Source organism: Pelodiscus sinensis, chromosome 12 (genome assembly GCF_052426305.1).
Source record: "Pelodiscus sinensis isolate ZL-2025 chromosome 12, ASM5242630v1, whole genome shotgun sequence".
Lineage (NCBI taxonomy): Eukaryota > Metazoa > Chordata > Testudines > Trionychidae > Pelodiscus > Pelodiscus sinensis.
The window spans coordinates 4,838,804-4,855,538 of NC_143063.1; the positions used below are offsets into that span (position 1 = coordinate 4,838,804).

At 51.4% G+C, this 16,735-nt stretch overlaps 1 protein-coding gene across 1 annotated transcript in view; it reads left to right on the plus strand.

The window, feature by feature from the left end:
• Positions 1-16,735, plus strand: part of LOC149523691 (maestro heat-like repeat family member 5) — a 64,878-nt gene that overhangs the window by 33,464 nt on the left and 14,679 nt on the right. The gene's annotated exons all lie outside the window — the stretch shown is intronic.

A 16,735-nucleotide genomic window follows, 5' to 3' on the forward strand; every position in this document is an offset into this window, starting at 1 on the left:
GGCTGGACGGGGCGCGTCGGTCTCTGCTAAATGCCCCCCCACATTCACGCAGGCTGCAAACTGCGCAGGATCAGCATCCTCCCAACCTCCCCTCTCCGCCGCATGGCCGGCGGGTCCAGCAGCCTTCCTGCTTGTGGGGATTTGGCCCACCCCATGGCCACCCATGGACCCGGGGCCCATTGACCCAGCTGGGATCTGGCCCCCTGTCTCCAGTTGAGCTCCGGGTGCTTATCATAGAATCATAGAATAATAGGACTGGAAGGGACCTCAAGAGGTCATCGAGTCCAGCCCCCCGCCCTCAAGGCAGGACCAAGCTCCACCTACACCATCCCTGACAGATGTCTATCTAACCTGTTCTTAAATATCTCCAGAGAGGGAGAATCCACCACCTCCCTTGGCAATTTATTCCAATATTTGACCACCCTGACAGTTAGGAATTTTTTCCTAATGTCCAATCTAAACCTCCCCTGCTGCACTTTAAGCCCATTACTCCGTGTCCTGTCGTCAGAAACCAAGAGGAACAAATTTTCTCCTTCCTCCTTGTGACACCCTTTTAGATATTTGAAAACCGCTATCATGTCCCCCCTTAATCTTCTTTTTTCCCCCTTAATCTTCTTTTGGCACTGCCTGATTGCTGCTCCTCATTCCAGCCCGTGAGTGGAGCCCCCCCCACCCTGTGCCTGGCTGGGGGTCTGTGTGGGAGGTTAAACACTGCTGGGTCCATTTGCCCTGGGGTAAGAGACTGGGGCTTCCACAGTCCCACCTGAGCAGGCAGCCACTCCAGCCCCATTTCCATGGGGCACTGGTCTGTGCCGCTGCCTGTGGCCTTGTGCAAATGGGCACGGAGCCCTCTCAACCTCCCTGGCACAGGATGATGGACGGTGACTCCCTGTACCCTGCCCTGGGGCCCAGCACCAAGAGGCAGGAGAGCAGGTTTCACACGGCAGGGAGAATTACTGCTCCTCGGCCTCGTCTTGTTCGGAGCCTTCCCTGTCTGCCGCAAGGGAAAGGACGGTCAGGGAGCGGTGGGAGCTGCAAAGTGCCCCAGTCACCTTTGTACTGCATTGCCGCTGACACACGTCTCCAGCAAGTACCAGATCCCCCCACGAACTGACAGAGCAGCTGGGTCTTGCTTAGTGGAGGTTGGTCAGAAAGGGCTTAGGCCCTGCAATGGGGTTCACTCCCCACGGCAGCGCCACCTGCTGGTTGCCCCAGGAATTAGTTTTCAGAGCTCAGATGCCCTCTTCTGAGGGTGCCTTGTCTGTCAGGAGATCCCCGCCCCCACTCTACAGGTGCTGCAGGGTCTTCTTTATGACTCAGCCATGCCACAAACTGGGTGCCCCCTTTCGAGGGGAGGGGCACATATCTCACAATACTGCAAGACCCAGAACCCACCATTCTGGGTCCCACCCCAGGGCTATCAGATTTTGCTGCCTCGTCCTAACTCCCTCCACCATTATTAAGGGCAAAGCAGTAAACACAATAACAGTAGCTCAGCTGCAGAGTGGTGGACTCAGCATGTTACTCCTGGGTGTCTGGTTCAACGCCTGCTCAAAGGAGAGTGTCTTTTTCCTCCCCTGCTCAGGCAGAGCGAGAGAAGAAAGGCAGCTTTTGTCTGCGTGAGGCTGCTCCCCGAAAAGCAGAGCGCCCTGAGCCCACCGCAGCCAGCTCCAAACAGTCACAGCCCCCACCCCTGGGAATTTCTGTTGTCCCTCAGTGGGACCCACCGTGCATGGAGGGGAGGGGGCAGGGCTAGGCCAAGGGAAGGTTCTGCCTCCTGCCTTCCTTCCCAGTAGCTTTCCAGTACAAGCCAGCTGTGGGTGTCCGCGCTGCCCCGGGCCTGGCTGTGGGATGGGAGAAGAGTTACCTGGGCGGGGGGGCTGGTCTCTGGATGGAGGCCTGAGTGTATTGTGATGTCATGTGTGACAGCAACAAAGACTGTGGCTGCAGCGTTCTTGTCCTGCCTCCAGTCCAACTGGCTGGCAACGGCCGGCGCCCAAGGATCCGAGAGACGAGAACTGAGCCTCTGTCAAGAACCTCAGGCAGCCGCTGTCCCCGCGGGCGCTGGAGAGAGGATGAGTCTGTACAGAAGGTAATTCCCGGAGCCTTTCCCAGCCCACCGCAGAGATTGGTGCCTCCTCGGCCTAGGGACGGGTGGGGGCTGGGGCTGCAACAGGCGCTTCCCAACACTCCGTTTTGATTTGACTCAGAGCATCTTCCCCTCTCCTCCTGCTTCAGCCTTTCCCGCGCTCCTGAGGCAGATGGGGATGATTTTCTCTCCCTGCTGACTCGTGGGGGTGAATTTCCATGTTTCTTACCTAACGGGAACATCACAAAACTTGAGTAGAATTTGGGTTTATGTCTCCATGACGCTTATTCCTCTTGGAGGTGCCCCTAATGCATCCCCGGCCTTCAGGGTGGGCAGAGAAATGTTTGGTCTCAAGTAATGATTGTCCAATATCCGTGTGTTCGGACAACATCCAGCTCAGAATGTGCAGACTTGAAATAACAAAGTGCCATTTGAATTCTAGTGAAAATGATACCGCTCTACTGCCAGGGCCAGGCTCTCATGTGGGTAGTTCTCTCAGAAATGCAAAACTCCATACAAATTCCTCTCTACCCCCTCCAGACTATAAAATATCTCTGTAAATAACCAGTGAGGTTCCATTCTAGGAAACGGATTGAAATAAACTGCTACCTCATTTTGTCATGAGTCCTGGCTGTGATTTCTTTATCATTTTTTTGGTGACCTACGTTCTGATTTGATGTTCTAAGTAGTGTGTAAAGCTCTTCATTGAATGTTCACTGGTTCTTTCCCCCATGCTAATAGGTTCCAGATTTTGAAATACTTGACAGGAATGAAATGTCTGTTCATCTGATAATCCGTCCTTCCGGTGCTTCAAAGCTGCTACTTAACAAGCTTTTATTTCTCTTACTGGCTGTGACGGACCGGGCCATGTCTGGGCACAGCTAAGGGCGTCCGCTTAGGGCGAATTGCTCAAATCCGGGGTTCCTTACAGCCCCCGACTGGCGACCTCTCCACACAGGCCACGAACCAGTCTCACCGAGCGCTTCAGCTGCCTGCCTGAAGCCTCCCGAGCAAAACCCCTCCGACACCCCAGCAATATCCGTGCCCCAGATGGCCCCGGGCCTATACACAGGTGGGGGGTCCTAGCACCCAATCCCACCTACCCCGAACAAGTCCTGTCCGGTTCCAAGAAACCAGCCACAGATCCCTGGTCAATTTACCCTCTGGATCTTACCCACAAATCACGCTGGGCCAATCCTTTAGAATCTAAAACTAAAGGTTTATTAACACAAGAAAGAAAAGCCTGAGAGTAAGGTTATTAAAGTACAGTACGTTACATGCACCGAATCTCCCAGTTCTCGATGCAGGCTCTAGCAGAGGTGTTGCAGCTGCTGGTTTAAAAGTTCTTATTGCACATCCTGAGATCAGGATGGGTTCACAGGTCTTCCGGGCTCTTCAATCCCTGCAGTGCTGCTTCTGGGATGAAGTGCTGAGCTGAGAACCAAAATGGCATCGACCACATGGCCTCTTTATACTCCTTCCTGGCCTCTTCTTGTATGCAGCAAGTCACCTGGTCAGAGGCCAATCTCTATGTTTCCTGCTGGCTGCCCTCAGGTGACAAATCCCATTCTTTGGGTGTGTCCATAGCCTATTGAGAGTCATTGTTCCACAGGGCTTTGCTACTCAGCCTGTCCATAGCCATGCTTAACCACATTCACAGAAATATTCAGCTTCCACACAGATTACAGATTCCTACCTACACACATAGACATTAAACACTCACATAAATAGCGTACGTAAGATCAACAAACAACAATCTCCCACTCAACACCCCACATGGCTCCCCCCACACCAATTTCTGGGGCCAACACCCCCACCTAGGGGTGCACCAGCGATCTGGCTGCTTCCCTCCAATTCAGCAACGTGACACCCGCAACGCAAAATTGATGCAGGAAGTGATGCCAGTAACATCACTGAGGGCATCACAGGCCTCCCCCAACAAAATGGTGGTGTGCCTCAGTTTCCCTTCTTACACAGGACCTTCTGGCTGGAACCCTTTTTGTCCTGTAAGAAATTCCAAGACCAGTTACAAGTGTTAACCACGAAATAGCAACATCACAATGTCCCCTTACATACCGTCTGTCGTTTGGTACATCTCCAGACAGATTACATGGTATTTTCATAAGCTCATGCACCCTGTATACCGTTACAATTCTCTGCAACAATAACACATTGGTTACAAGAATTAACATCAGTAACAAGAACAATCCTATACCAGGTGTATACTGAAATTCTCCGTCAGGCCCCTTCTCTGGCCCCACACCATTGCAGTTTTGGCCCCTCAGGTTTAAACTGCAAATCTTCTTGGCCAAAGCAAGTCCTGCCCCTCCCCCTTGTCCTCAGGGCCCCAGGCCTGAAACCTCTGGCCAGACCAAGACAAGGGGCTGGCTGGGCGTGACTCCCTGGCTCACAACGGCCCTGGAATTCTCCCCCTTCCCCCACTCAGTGGGGTAACAGCAGTAAGCTGTAGACTCCCAAGTCTCTCCTCTGTCCACCTCCAACCTCTGTTTCCACATGGAACCAGATATCAACTTCCCTGATTGAGTATGAGTGTCCACTGTGTCCGGGGATGGGAGCTTAACTGCCATCTCCTGCATCCTAGGGAGAGTGACCACACAGCTGTTCTGCTCTGCATACTTAGCTACCCAGCCCTTCTCCTGAATCTGAGACACTAACTTCCCACTCTCCTCATTCACCTGGGAACAATCCTGTCCCACACACACTGACTTCCCAGAAAGCTGGTCACCCACAGTCACTGGGTTAGCAGCCTGCTCCAGTTCTTTGGCTGTTCCTGCCTCATCTGGAACAACCCTCAGTCCCTCTGAGACCTCTCCAACACCATCCACACTGGGTTTCCCTAAACCCAAGTCATTGGAGTCACTGTTAACAGACAAATTCTGTCTGTCAGGCACCAAAACAAGTGCCTCACACAAGAAGCTGCTGCCGTTTACAGGCAGAGCTTTCTCCTGAATGCCTTCTCCCAGCAAGGCCCTGTCACCTCCCTCAGTCACAGCAAACTGCTTGCTACAAGCACTGCCAGGACTCTCCTCCCTATGAGCTTCCTTAAGCAGCAGTTCACCCTTCCCTGGCTCTGCAGCAGCCTTGCCCTGCTGAGCCACAACCAATTCCTCCTGCAATTCCCTTACTCCCTGGGTCATCTCTGGCCCCTCTGGTGGATTCACAGACAATCCCCTCTCAGGCACACAGACAGACCCACAAGAGACAGGGTCGGAAGCACCTTCACTCCCTGTGCAACTCTCTAGATGGCTGTAAACGTCCACACCATCATTAGGCACCAGAGTTAACACACCCTCATTCTCTTCTTGTGCCCGGGCTAAGGGGTCTCTCTGCTCCCACAGAGTCGCTCCCCCCTCTGCCAGCAACACAGCAGCATCAGGCACAATATCAGGGTCACCACTGTCTGGTCTCTGGGGTTCTGGTAAAACACTGACTGACTCTACCTGAGTCACCTCATCCCTCTCCCCAGCAGACACAAACCTTGGGCCACCCCCTTCCTGGGCCTTAGCCATATCCAGACCCAACTCTGGGACCACAACACTGCTCTCAGCCTTCACAGGCTGTGGGGCACCTTCCTCAGACACAGGAAGAAACTCTTCCCCACACACAGCCAGACAACCAGAGACAGCTTCTCCCTTGTCCCAACACCGCTGGTTAATCTCAGGCATACAGCTAGCCACTGAGACAGCTTCCTTTACTGCCCCACTGCTACTTCCACCAGCCAAATTGCCAGCTTGCACACACTGTGCTTCACACAAGTCAATTTCAGCTTGTGCACGTTCAATTCCACAAACCTCACCAGCCACCAGCTCCTCAACTAAAACTTCACTCTGGCCAGCCACTCCAGGCTGCCCCAGAGAAACATTTCCCTGATTTCTGGGCTCTTCTTGCCCTGGTTCGGATTCTAGCCTCACCTCTGAGGCATCAGACGGGCCCTCACCCACAGGCTCACATATAGAGACACTTTCCCCTTGGTTACAGGGAGACTGACCAGCTTCAGGAAACTTTCCACACCCACAAGCACCCCCTTCCCAAACCTCCCTGTTAGCTACAGGTAACACAAAAGGTTTGCATTCATACATGCTTTGGGGTTGGGTCATCACATCAGCTGGGTAAAATACGTCTGCCATATCATAAGCATACCCCATACCCACAGAGTTATACATTGAACCTTCAGGAGGATACAGTCTCTCTTGTTCTTTTAGTCTCTTAAGTTGGAGGTCAAGTCTAGCATTTTCCTCCTTGGCTAGGGCCATCTTCTTTGCATGCTCTGCCTCTTCCCTCCTCTGTCTCTCAGCATATTCTGCCTTTTTCTCCTCAAGTTCCCAATCCATCTCCTTCTGTCTCTTAGCAATTTCTTCATCTGCCTTCCGCCTTCTTTCAGCAGCCTCCTTGCCTTGCTTCTGCTCCTTTTCATCCACATCTCTGGTTAATAACAGCACTACCAGATCTAGTTTAGACGCCCTTTTCCTAAAGGCAATGCCTCTCCCCAAGCACAAATCCTTCAGAGCACTTTTGCTCAGACTCTCATATAGTTCCGGGATCATCGCAGCGGCTCTTTAATCACCCAAACTCTCAACACCAAAAATCAAATTTAGACAGCGTGGGGTCCTGATCCCAAAGCTCAATTGACCAAGATCTGTGGATCCTGCCGACTACGCCACTGTGACAGACCGGGCCATGTCTGGGCACAGCTAAGGGCGTCCGCTTAGGGCGAATTGCTCAAATCCGGGGCTCCTTACAGCCCCCGACTAGTGACCTCTCCAAACAGGCCACGAACCAGTCTCACCGAGCGCTTCAGCTGCCTGCCTGAAGCCTCCCGAGCAAAACCCCTCCGACACCCCAGCAATATCCGTGCCCCAGATGGTCCCGGGCCTATACACAGGTGGGGGGGTCCTAGCACCCAATCCCACCTACCCCGAACAAGTTCTGTCCGGTTCCAAGAAACCAGCCACAGATCCCTGGTCAATTTACCCTCTGGACCTTACCCACAAATCACGCTGGGCCAATCCTTTAGAATCTAAAACTAAAGGTTTATTAACACAAGAAAGAAAAGCCTGAGAGTAAGGTTATTAAAGTACAGTACGTTACATGCACCGAATCTCCCAGTTCTCGATGCAGGCTCTAGCAGAGGTGTTGCAGCTGCTGGTTTAAAAGTTCTTATTGCACATCCTACGATCAGGATGGGTTCACAGGTCTTCCGGGCTCTTCAATCCCTGCAGTGCTGCCTCTGGGATGAAGTGCTGAGCTGAGAACCAAAATGGCATCGACCACATGGCCTCTTTATACTCCTTCCTGGCCTCTTCTTGTATGCAGCAAGTCACCTGGTCAGAGGCCAATCTCTATGTTTCCTGCTGGCTGCCCTCAGGTGACAAATCCCATTCTTTGGGTGTGTCCATAGCCTATTGAGAGTCATTGTTCCACAGGGCTTTGCTACTCAGCCTGTCCATAGCCATGCTTAACCACATTCAGAGAAATATTCAGCTTCCACACAGATTACAGATTCCTACCTACACACACAGACATTATACACTCACATAAATAGCGTACATAAGATCAACAAACAATAATCTCCCACTCAACACCCCACATGGCTCCCCCCACACCAATTTCTGGGGCCAACACCCCCACCTAGGGGTGCACCAGCGATCTGGCTGCTTCCCTCCAATTCAGCAACGTGACACTGGCTTTGATGGGAGCAGAGGGTTACTCATTCTCAACTGGACCCCTGTCTCTAGCCAGAGTCCCAACGTTCTGAGCACAAAGCTGTGGGGTTTAAGAGCAGGCCCCACTAAGAAGCATAGAAAATAGATGGTGACCAGAGTTTCTGCTAAGACAGTCCTGGGCAAAATACGGCCTGTGCACTGGGTCTGGCCCACGGAGGCAGCAGGGAGCCCCAGCCAGGCTCCCCAGTTAGCCACGCGAACCAGGCAGAAACACGGAGGGGAGGGGGGATTTTTTAGGAGCCTCCCCGCCCTCAGCATATTCCCATTTGCCAGTTTCTGGCAGAAACTAGCCAATGCAAACTGCTTGTTGGAATATCATGCAGCTAATAATACCCCAACCCCCCACCCCCCGGCTCAGTTATCCATGAAGCACATGGCCAGGTAGGCAGGCTAGTCTCTTGGCCACAGCCTGCTTCTGGCACCACAGGCCTTTCCTGCCCCAACTCTCTGCCCCTTCCTCTCAACATACCCAAACTCCCTGTCCCCCTTTGCATCCACCCCCCTCCCAATCTCCTTCCCCAGATCACAATCCCCTCCTACCCAGGTCACATCCCAAAGCCCTGCACTCCAGTCCCCTGCCCTAGGTCACAATTTTTTGGTAACCTAACTTCTGATTCAATGATAGCGTGTCAAACTTCTCATTGAATGGTCACTGGTTCTTTCCCCCATGCTAATGAGGTCCAGATTTTGAAATGCTTGACAGGAATTACATGGATTTTCATCTGATAATCCGTCCTTCCGGTGCTTCAAACCTGCTACTTAACAAGCTTTTATTTCTTTTACTTGGTTTGATGGGAACAAAGAGTTACTCACTTTGACCTTGGCCCCTCGCTGGCTGTGGGGTTTGAGGTCAATATTGAGGTCATGGGCACTTGTTCAGATGTGTGGCACCCACAGGTTACTAACAAATATCTTAGATATATTTAAAATATTACGGAAGAAAGAAACTACAGGAAGGGAAAATTGACAAGGTGCCTGAATTTAAATGTTTGTTGAATATGAAATTAAAACCAAAGAAAATAAATATTGCAAAATGTTCAGTAGCCATTTGGTATCTTAGAAGTTTCTCTTCCTTTGAGACATAACTCAAAATTAACCTTTTTCGTGACATACCAAACAAATTCTGTTATCATTCCTATTAACACGTGAAAAGAAATAGTTGTTACAGTTTATGCTTGAAATTAAAGATTATGTCTCTTGGCTTTACACATGTGAAAAAAAACATGAGCATCTTTCTATGGGCAAAAAGTGCATCGAGAGTCTGTTGCTGTGACTTGTGAAACATAAAATTAAACTTTTGGTTTTGACACAGAAAATTCCTTCTTTTCTTTGCTCTATTTAGAAGACCACTAATCACAGCTTCTAGCTGATGATGGGAAGTTAGTTGCTGCTAGTCATCATGACGAACCTTTTCTTTTCTGCCGTTCCAATTCTTCCAGTGTTGCTACACAGCGTCAGGGTTTCCATCTCCCTCAGGGTATGTCTACACTACAGCGTTATTTCGAATTAACTTAATTCAATTAGTTCATGAGAATTAAGGTAATTCGAAATAACGCATCTAGACACAAAAACTAATTCGAATTGGAATTTTTCTAATTTGAAATAGCACGTCCACATTGAGTGGACCCTGAATCGAAGGTAAGGCTGGCTGGAACCAGTGCCAGCAGGGCATCAGGGTCGGACTTAGTGTGTGGGGCTGCTGCCTCAGGTTAGCCGAGGGCTGTGCTTAAAGGGACCCGACCCCCCATCTTGGACAGACAGTTCTCAGGTTTCTCTGCTTGCTGGTCTACCTCGCTGAGGGACAGCAAAGCATTTGTGTCTCGGAGTGCTCTGCCTGCCCTCACTCGGGACACCACGGCACTCTGCAACATGGAACCAGACCTGCCCCCGGGGACTCTGCTGCGTCTCGCGGACACGTTGACAGCAGCCTGGCTGCACTGTCTGCAGGCTGCCATCCGGGAGGACCATCGAGGGGCTGTCATGATCCAGGGGGCCCTGCGGGAGAGCTTCCACCCCGAGGAGCGCTAACAGTCTCCCCGGTCTGCCCCACCGGGGGCTTGTGCACATTCCCCCCTCTCGTCCTTCCACTTACCCTTCCCTAGCCCACCCTTCCTGATGTCAAATAAAAGACACGTATTTTCAAAAATAACAACTCTCTTTATTGAACACAACTGGGGAGTGGGAATGAAACTGTGGGGAGATGGGGGAAAGGAGGCGGGAGAGGACAGGAGAGAGGGTAGGAGAGGGGAGGGAGAAAATTGGGAGGAGGGAGCTGGAAGGGGGAAGCAAGGGGAAGAAGGGGGAGGGGAAGCTCAGGGATCAGGGGTGGGGGTCTCACTGGGCCAACCGCCTCCCAGTATGGCGAGGGAGGGGGCCTCGGCATCCCCGGGGCAATGGGGAGGAGGGTGCAGAGGTTGAGGTGGGGGGTGTGGATATTGAGGAGGAGGGTGTAGAGGTTGAGGAGGAAGAGGTGGGAGGGGGGCAGGAGTGGGAGAAGGGACAGTAGTTGGGGTGCAGCAGGCGCAGGACCGGCACGGGACACCATGCTCTGCAGCAGGACCTGCAGGTGACTGTTCCTCACTCGGTCCTCTGCAAGGTGCTCCTGGTGGAGCTTCAGGTCCTTCAGCATCCAGGCCTGGACGGTGCGGTGCAGGGCTCGCAGGGCCCCCAGGGGCTGGTCCCAGTACTCCTGCCGTGTGGTGGTGGCCCAGAGCAGGCTGCAGGTGCGGGAGCATGTCCCGGGCGGAGTGGTACGAGCAGCTGGTGCAGCTGTAGAGAAAGAAAAGAAGTGGTCAGTTCTCCCTGGGGACACAGGGGATGATGTGACCGTGCCCTGCACCGTCAGAGCCGCTGTGCTTGCACAGAGGCCATGGTCAGGATGTCTGGCTCTCCCCGGGACTGGGAGCTGCCCCAAGACGGCACCCAGGCCCCTGTGCCGTGTATAGTGTGGCCGGGGTGGGGGGGAGATGTCCCCTGCTTCTGTGTAGAGTGGGCGTGTGAAGGGAGAGCGTCCTGCTGGGTCCCACCCCGGGGTTGGGAGCGTGTCAGGTCTCTTCACACACGCATGTGCCTATTGGGCTATGGCCCCTGGGTGTCATGCAGCTGGAGCCACCTGCCCAAGGGTGGCATGGCGCGTGCTTGCACGTGCACAGGTGGCTGTGTGATCCGTGGGAGGCATGGCCCACATGCGCGTCCCTGGTCTCCCCCCCGCCTGCCGTCCCCCCCGGGCAGGGGACAGTGCTAGCACTTACGTGGTATGGCCTCCCTGGACGACCCTGCCGACTGCGGTGCCGGAACAGCTGGTGGTGGCCCCTCCGGTGTGCCCGGGTCAGGGCCCTCCAGCCCCGGCTCGCTGCCTCCTGGGCTGGCGTGGACTGCCCCGCCCCCCACGAGTTGGTCGAGGGTGGGGAAATAGGGGCAGGTGGCAGCCCCTGCTGCGGCGCCGCCCCTGGTGGCCCTCGCGTACCCTGCTGCAGCTCTTTGACTTTCAGGCGCACCTGCTCCTGGGTGCGCCTGTGTCCCTTTCGGGCCAGGGTGGCCGCTATGTGGCCATAGATGGCCGCGTTCCTCTGCCTAGTGCAGAGATCATGGACGTTGGGGGCCTGCCCCAAACCTCAATGAGGTCCATGACCTCTGCACTAGTCCAGGAGGGCGCACACCGTCTACGGCCCCTGGCTGGCCCCTGGGTGCTGGGGGACTGGGCCTGGGAGAGCTGGCTGGCACTGGCTGCCTGGCTCATCCTGGGGCCACTGGGTCAGGGGCAGAGACTGCTGGCAGGCCTGGCTCTGGTAAGTGCCATCTGGCAAGAGTCTACCTCTTTAAGGGCCCCGGGGCCGGGGGAGAGGAGAGGAGTTTCCTGGCTTGGCCCAGAGTGGCCACCAGGGGGAACTGGGAAGGGCTGGAGGCCCTGTAATTCAAAATAAGTGTCTACACAGCACTTATTTTGAGTTAGCTATTTCGAATTAGGCATTATTCCCCATAGAGGCTGTGTCCAGACTCCATGCCTCCGTCGACGGAGGCATGTAGATTAGCCAGATCGGAAGAGGGAAATGAAGCCGCGATTAAAATAATCGCGGCTTCATTTAAATTTAAATGGCTGCCCCGATCTGCCGATCAGCTGTTTGTCGGCAGATCGGGAGAGTCTGGACGCGATGCCCCGACAAAGAAGCCTTTCTTCATCGACACAGGTAAGCCTCGTGAAACCAGGTTTACCTGTGTCGATGAAGAAAGGCTTCTTTGTCGGGGCATCGCGTCCAGACTCTCCCGATCTGCCGACAAACAGCTGATCGGCAGATCGGGGCAGCCATTTAAATTTAAATGAAGCCGCGATTATTTTAATCGCGGCTTCATTTCCCTCTTCCGATCTGGCTAATCTACATGCCTCCGTCGACGGAGGCATGGAGTCTGGACACAGCCAGAATGAGGTTTACCAAGTTCAAATTAAGCAGTTTGTATGTATAGATGCTATGAAAGTTAATTCGAACTAACGGCCATTAGTTCGAATTAACTTTGTAGTGTAGACATATCCTCACTGGCAGAGTGAAAATTGATCCTCGTTAGCATTCCCAGGTGATCTTTCTATCTGGTTCATAATTTAGTTTCAATATTCTCCACAAGACTAAAGCCACATTCACAGTCAGCACTGGAAAACTGCTCTCATGTCCCCTCTCAGTCTATTCTTTTCTAAACAAAACAAGACCAATTCTTTCAGTCTCCCCACGTGAATCACGTTTTCTAGACATTTGGGCTGTGTCTAGACTACATCCCTTTTCTCAAAGGGGTGTAAATTTAAATCCCGCCTTCATTTGCAGTTCCGAAATGTCTAATTTACATCCCTTTTTAGAGGGATCACTCTCTTACTCCTAACATGCCTGGAGAAACCTTTCTTGTTACCCTTCACATGCCTTGCTAGCCACAAATCCAGTTGTGATTTTGAATTCCTGATTGCTCCCTGCATTCTCGAGCCTATTATTCCTGAGCAAGCTTGTTGTATCATGCAAGCAAGGTAGTAACACACTTCCACAGGCCTTTATTTAACAAAGGTGAAACCTCTTTCCAAAGCTGCTGCTGCTCCCCTCTGTAGCTCTCACTCAGGCTTGGCCCATCTCCTCCCCCCTCCTTCCTGTTTCCTGGGCTTCCAGATTCCCAACAGCCAGTGCTCCCAGTCCTAATAATTACAAGCAGCATCTAAAACACCACATTCCCTCCTCTCTTAAGAAGCTCTCCCAATTATAAAAGAAACATTGTTGTTCTAACCACAGCAACAAATATGGAAGAAGCCACTATACTGTTTACATTGAAAACACTGTAAATACGACATAACAGCCTCTAGTCCAGACAGGTGGTTGTTTATGTCTGACAGACCATCTCTCAAACCCCGGGTCCAGTGCAGTGTCTTGTTGTGTTGGTGCTATGGTGAAGTCATACAATGCGGGCTGTGTGTTGGCATCGTCTCCTCTAGGTGCAAGAGAAGAAGCATTCCATACCCGCCCATCAGAAAGTCGATAGGCGTAAGGTCCTTTCTTCCCTATGATTTTAAGAGGAGATGTGAATTTATGGTCCCCTTTGCGTAAAATTCCAGGTTTTCTTACTCTAACAAAGGAACCACGCTCAAACTTCGGTTCCTTTGCACCCCGTCTTTTGTCTGTGAAAGCCTTATACTTTGCTCGCTTCTGTTCAACTGTTTTTTCTCATAGCATCCTCATTTGGTGCATCAGGCCTCGCCTTTAATAATTCAGCAATGTTCAATTTAGTATTCATCTGTTTTCCATGCAGTAACTCTGCTGGTGATCTTTGCGTTGTGGCACGTCGTGTGGCCCTGTAAGCTTGCAAGAAATCAGTAGTGAAGGTTATCCATGAGCGCCCTTCCAGTTTAGCTGTTTGCAAACTCTCTTTCAAACTTCTGTTAAACCTTTTGATTTCCTCATTGGCTTGAGGGTAATACAGGGATGATCTTCTATGTAAAATGTTTCTCTCTGCTAGAAAAGTTTCAAATTCCATGGAAGTAAATTGACTACCGTTATCTGAAACCAGTTCTTTGGGGTTACCTTCCCTGCTAAAAACTGTAGAGAGGAACTTAATTACTGTAGCAGAAGAAACTTGCGATGTAAACGCTACCTCAGGCCATTTACTGAAATAGTCTATTAAAGTGATGGCATAATGACAGTCAATGAGAGCAGTTTCAAAGGGTCATACGATGTCAATCACAACTTTTTCCCATGCAGAATCAGGAAGAGGAACAGGCTGCAATGGTGGGGTACATGTCACTGCTGTCTTATCATGCATTTGGCAAGTGACAGAGGATTTTAGGATTGCTTCAGTTTGGGAGTCCATCCCTGGCCACCAATACAGATCTCCTAGTCGGTGTTTCGTTCTGCAATACCTTGATGAGTATCGTGTGCCAGGTGTATGAGTTTTGGCTGTAATTCTTCTGGCACAAGTAGCCAGTGTGTACCTCGTAGCACACAGCCATCAAACAAAGAAAGTTCATCCCGAATTCTAAAATAAGGCAGCAAAACTGGGTCAAGGCTTTTAGGGTTACTGGGCCATTTCTTTGTCAGAAATTCCTGTAGCTTTTGTTGAATTGGACATGCTGAACAAGCAGCTTGGAATTGCTCTCTTGTAACTGCAGTAAGAGTGCTTGTAATAAGCGCAACTGCTTCATCCTCATCCTCCGGTGAGTCATCTGGTAAAGACAAAGGCAGGCAAGAAAGGCAATAAGCTCCCACATTTTGGTTTCCAGGCTTATATTCCAGTTCATAATTGAAAGAGAGGATGCAGGATGATAAGGCGAGCAGAAGGCAGTTCATGTTGTTTGATCTTCCCAAGTTGGCTCCCAAGCAGGTCCACTGGCCAGGCGATCCGAGCGCAGGGCGTTCTGGGAGGCTCCACTTGGTGGTCAACCCACTGTGTGTCTGTCCCTCTCTCCTTTTAGGATCAGCCACATGCAGCTTCTGTGTCTCTGGGCCTCTCGGGCCCTGTGCACTGTTGTTTACTCCTGCTGTTTACCTCAGAGTTTTCCCGCCTCTGTGTCCACCTTAGACATTCTTGTGCACTCACTCAGGGAAGGGAGAGGGGGTTAACAGATAACACTTTAACAGTTTAGGGAACCGAATGACATCATTAACGGGTGAGAAAGAGAACAACGTCCATTTTAACTCTCCCCTCGCTCCTCTTTTGCCTCCAACAGTAGTAGTCAGAGGGCCGGATTGTCCTCGACAATGCCTCTGTAATGTCTCAGATACGGGCCCCTGGCAGGCCGCACCTCCCGAGATGACTTGTCAGGGTGACAGGTGGGTGCCTCCGTCCCCCTCAGAAAGGAGTCTCCAACCACTGAGGAAGATTTCACAAAGCAAAACTGATTCCAAAATGATCAGTCTCTGAGGCCCAGTGAGAGTCAGAACTGCTTAAGAAAAAGCTGCAATACATCTGGTTTCACTGAATAATTACTATTGGCTGTGGTAGCTTCTAAAAGATAGTGAACTGCCTGGATTTCATCCACTGTAGCCCAGTCCATCACAGCTAGAATCCAAACTCATTCCAGTTAGATAGGCAAGTTTCTTCTGGCTCTTTGCCGACTTCCCCAAACAAGGAATACAGTTCATGGACAGTTTACAGAGTAGTCATGTTAAATCAGTCAACCCACGTGGCCCTGTCCCAGGAGCAGCTGGACAGCCACCATGCGATTCTGGCCCCACTACCAGCCCTGGGGACAGCAGAGAGCTGCCTGGATCAGCCCGTATCCCCCTACCAAACCCGCCACCAGCAGCAGCTTCCCTGCCACCGGTAGGATGGTGAGTGCTGCCTAGATCTACACTGCAGAGTTTTTGGTCAAAAACGTCCGTCCACATCTCAAGCACTTTTTTGCGCAAGTAAAACCAAAGAACAGAGGTGTTTTCCCGGTCTAGGTATTCCTCAGTCTACGAGGAATAATTCCTTTTCACAAAAAAGTTTTTTGCAAAAATGTGTGTGAGGACAGGCTAGAGGGGTATTTTGTGCAAGAAAAGGGAAGAGGAAAAAGCACGGGTGCCCTGGTAGCCATTCTATCCATAGTAATCACTGCTTACTTACAAGAGAACATCCAGGCAGTTTGGACGCTCTCGTTCCCAAAAGCGCATTGCTTTTTCAATACTCTTTTTCGGTGTGTCCACACTACGAGTAGTAATGTGGAGTAATGGTAGTTCGAATTAGGAGCTTTAATTCAAACTACCTAGCCCGTGCCGCGTGTAGCCGCGGGCAGGTAGTTCGAACTACCGGGCATTTAAATATGGCGGCGCCCGGGAACATGTAAATCAAGCCTGGGATATTTAAATCCCGGGCTTCATTTGCAAGTTCGAATGACTACATTAGCCACCTGGTTCGAACTAGGGTGGCTAGTGTAGACCTACTCCAAAAGAGTAGTGAAAAAGCAATGCTCTCTTGTGCAAGAAGTTTTTGCAGACAATCTCTTCCACAAAAAGCTACTTACGCAAGAAGCCTGTAGTCTAGACAAAGCTTAAGAGTAAATGTAGGATGAACTTCAGCCACTTCTATAACAGCATTTCTGTAGAAAATCCCCTTTTTATAAACAAACAAACAAACAAGCAAACAAGCAAACCAGCAAACAGATAGACAGACCTCAGACAAAGCCCCTCCTATCGTATGAACAGCAACCTTCTCACCAGCACTTCAAGACAACTTTAGGGTCATCAGCTCCTAGAGTCCCAGGCTGTAAGGCCGGAAGGCACAGCCCTGCTCCCCGAGTTTCACCTCCTGCACAACACAGGCCCTAGAAATTCCCCACAAGAATCCCTGTGTCACTGCCGGCCCCATGTGTCTTCACCTTTGGCTGGGTTCTATGGACGAGCTCTGGCTCTTACAGGAGCGGATGGGTTCAGGAGACCGCTCTTATGTGTGACTCCTG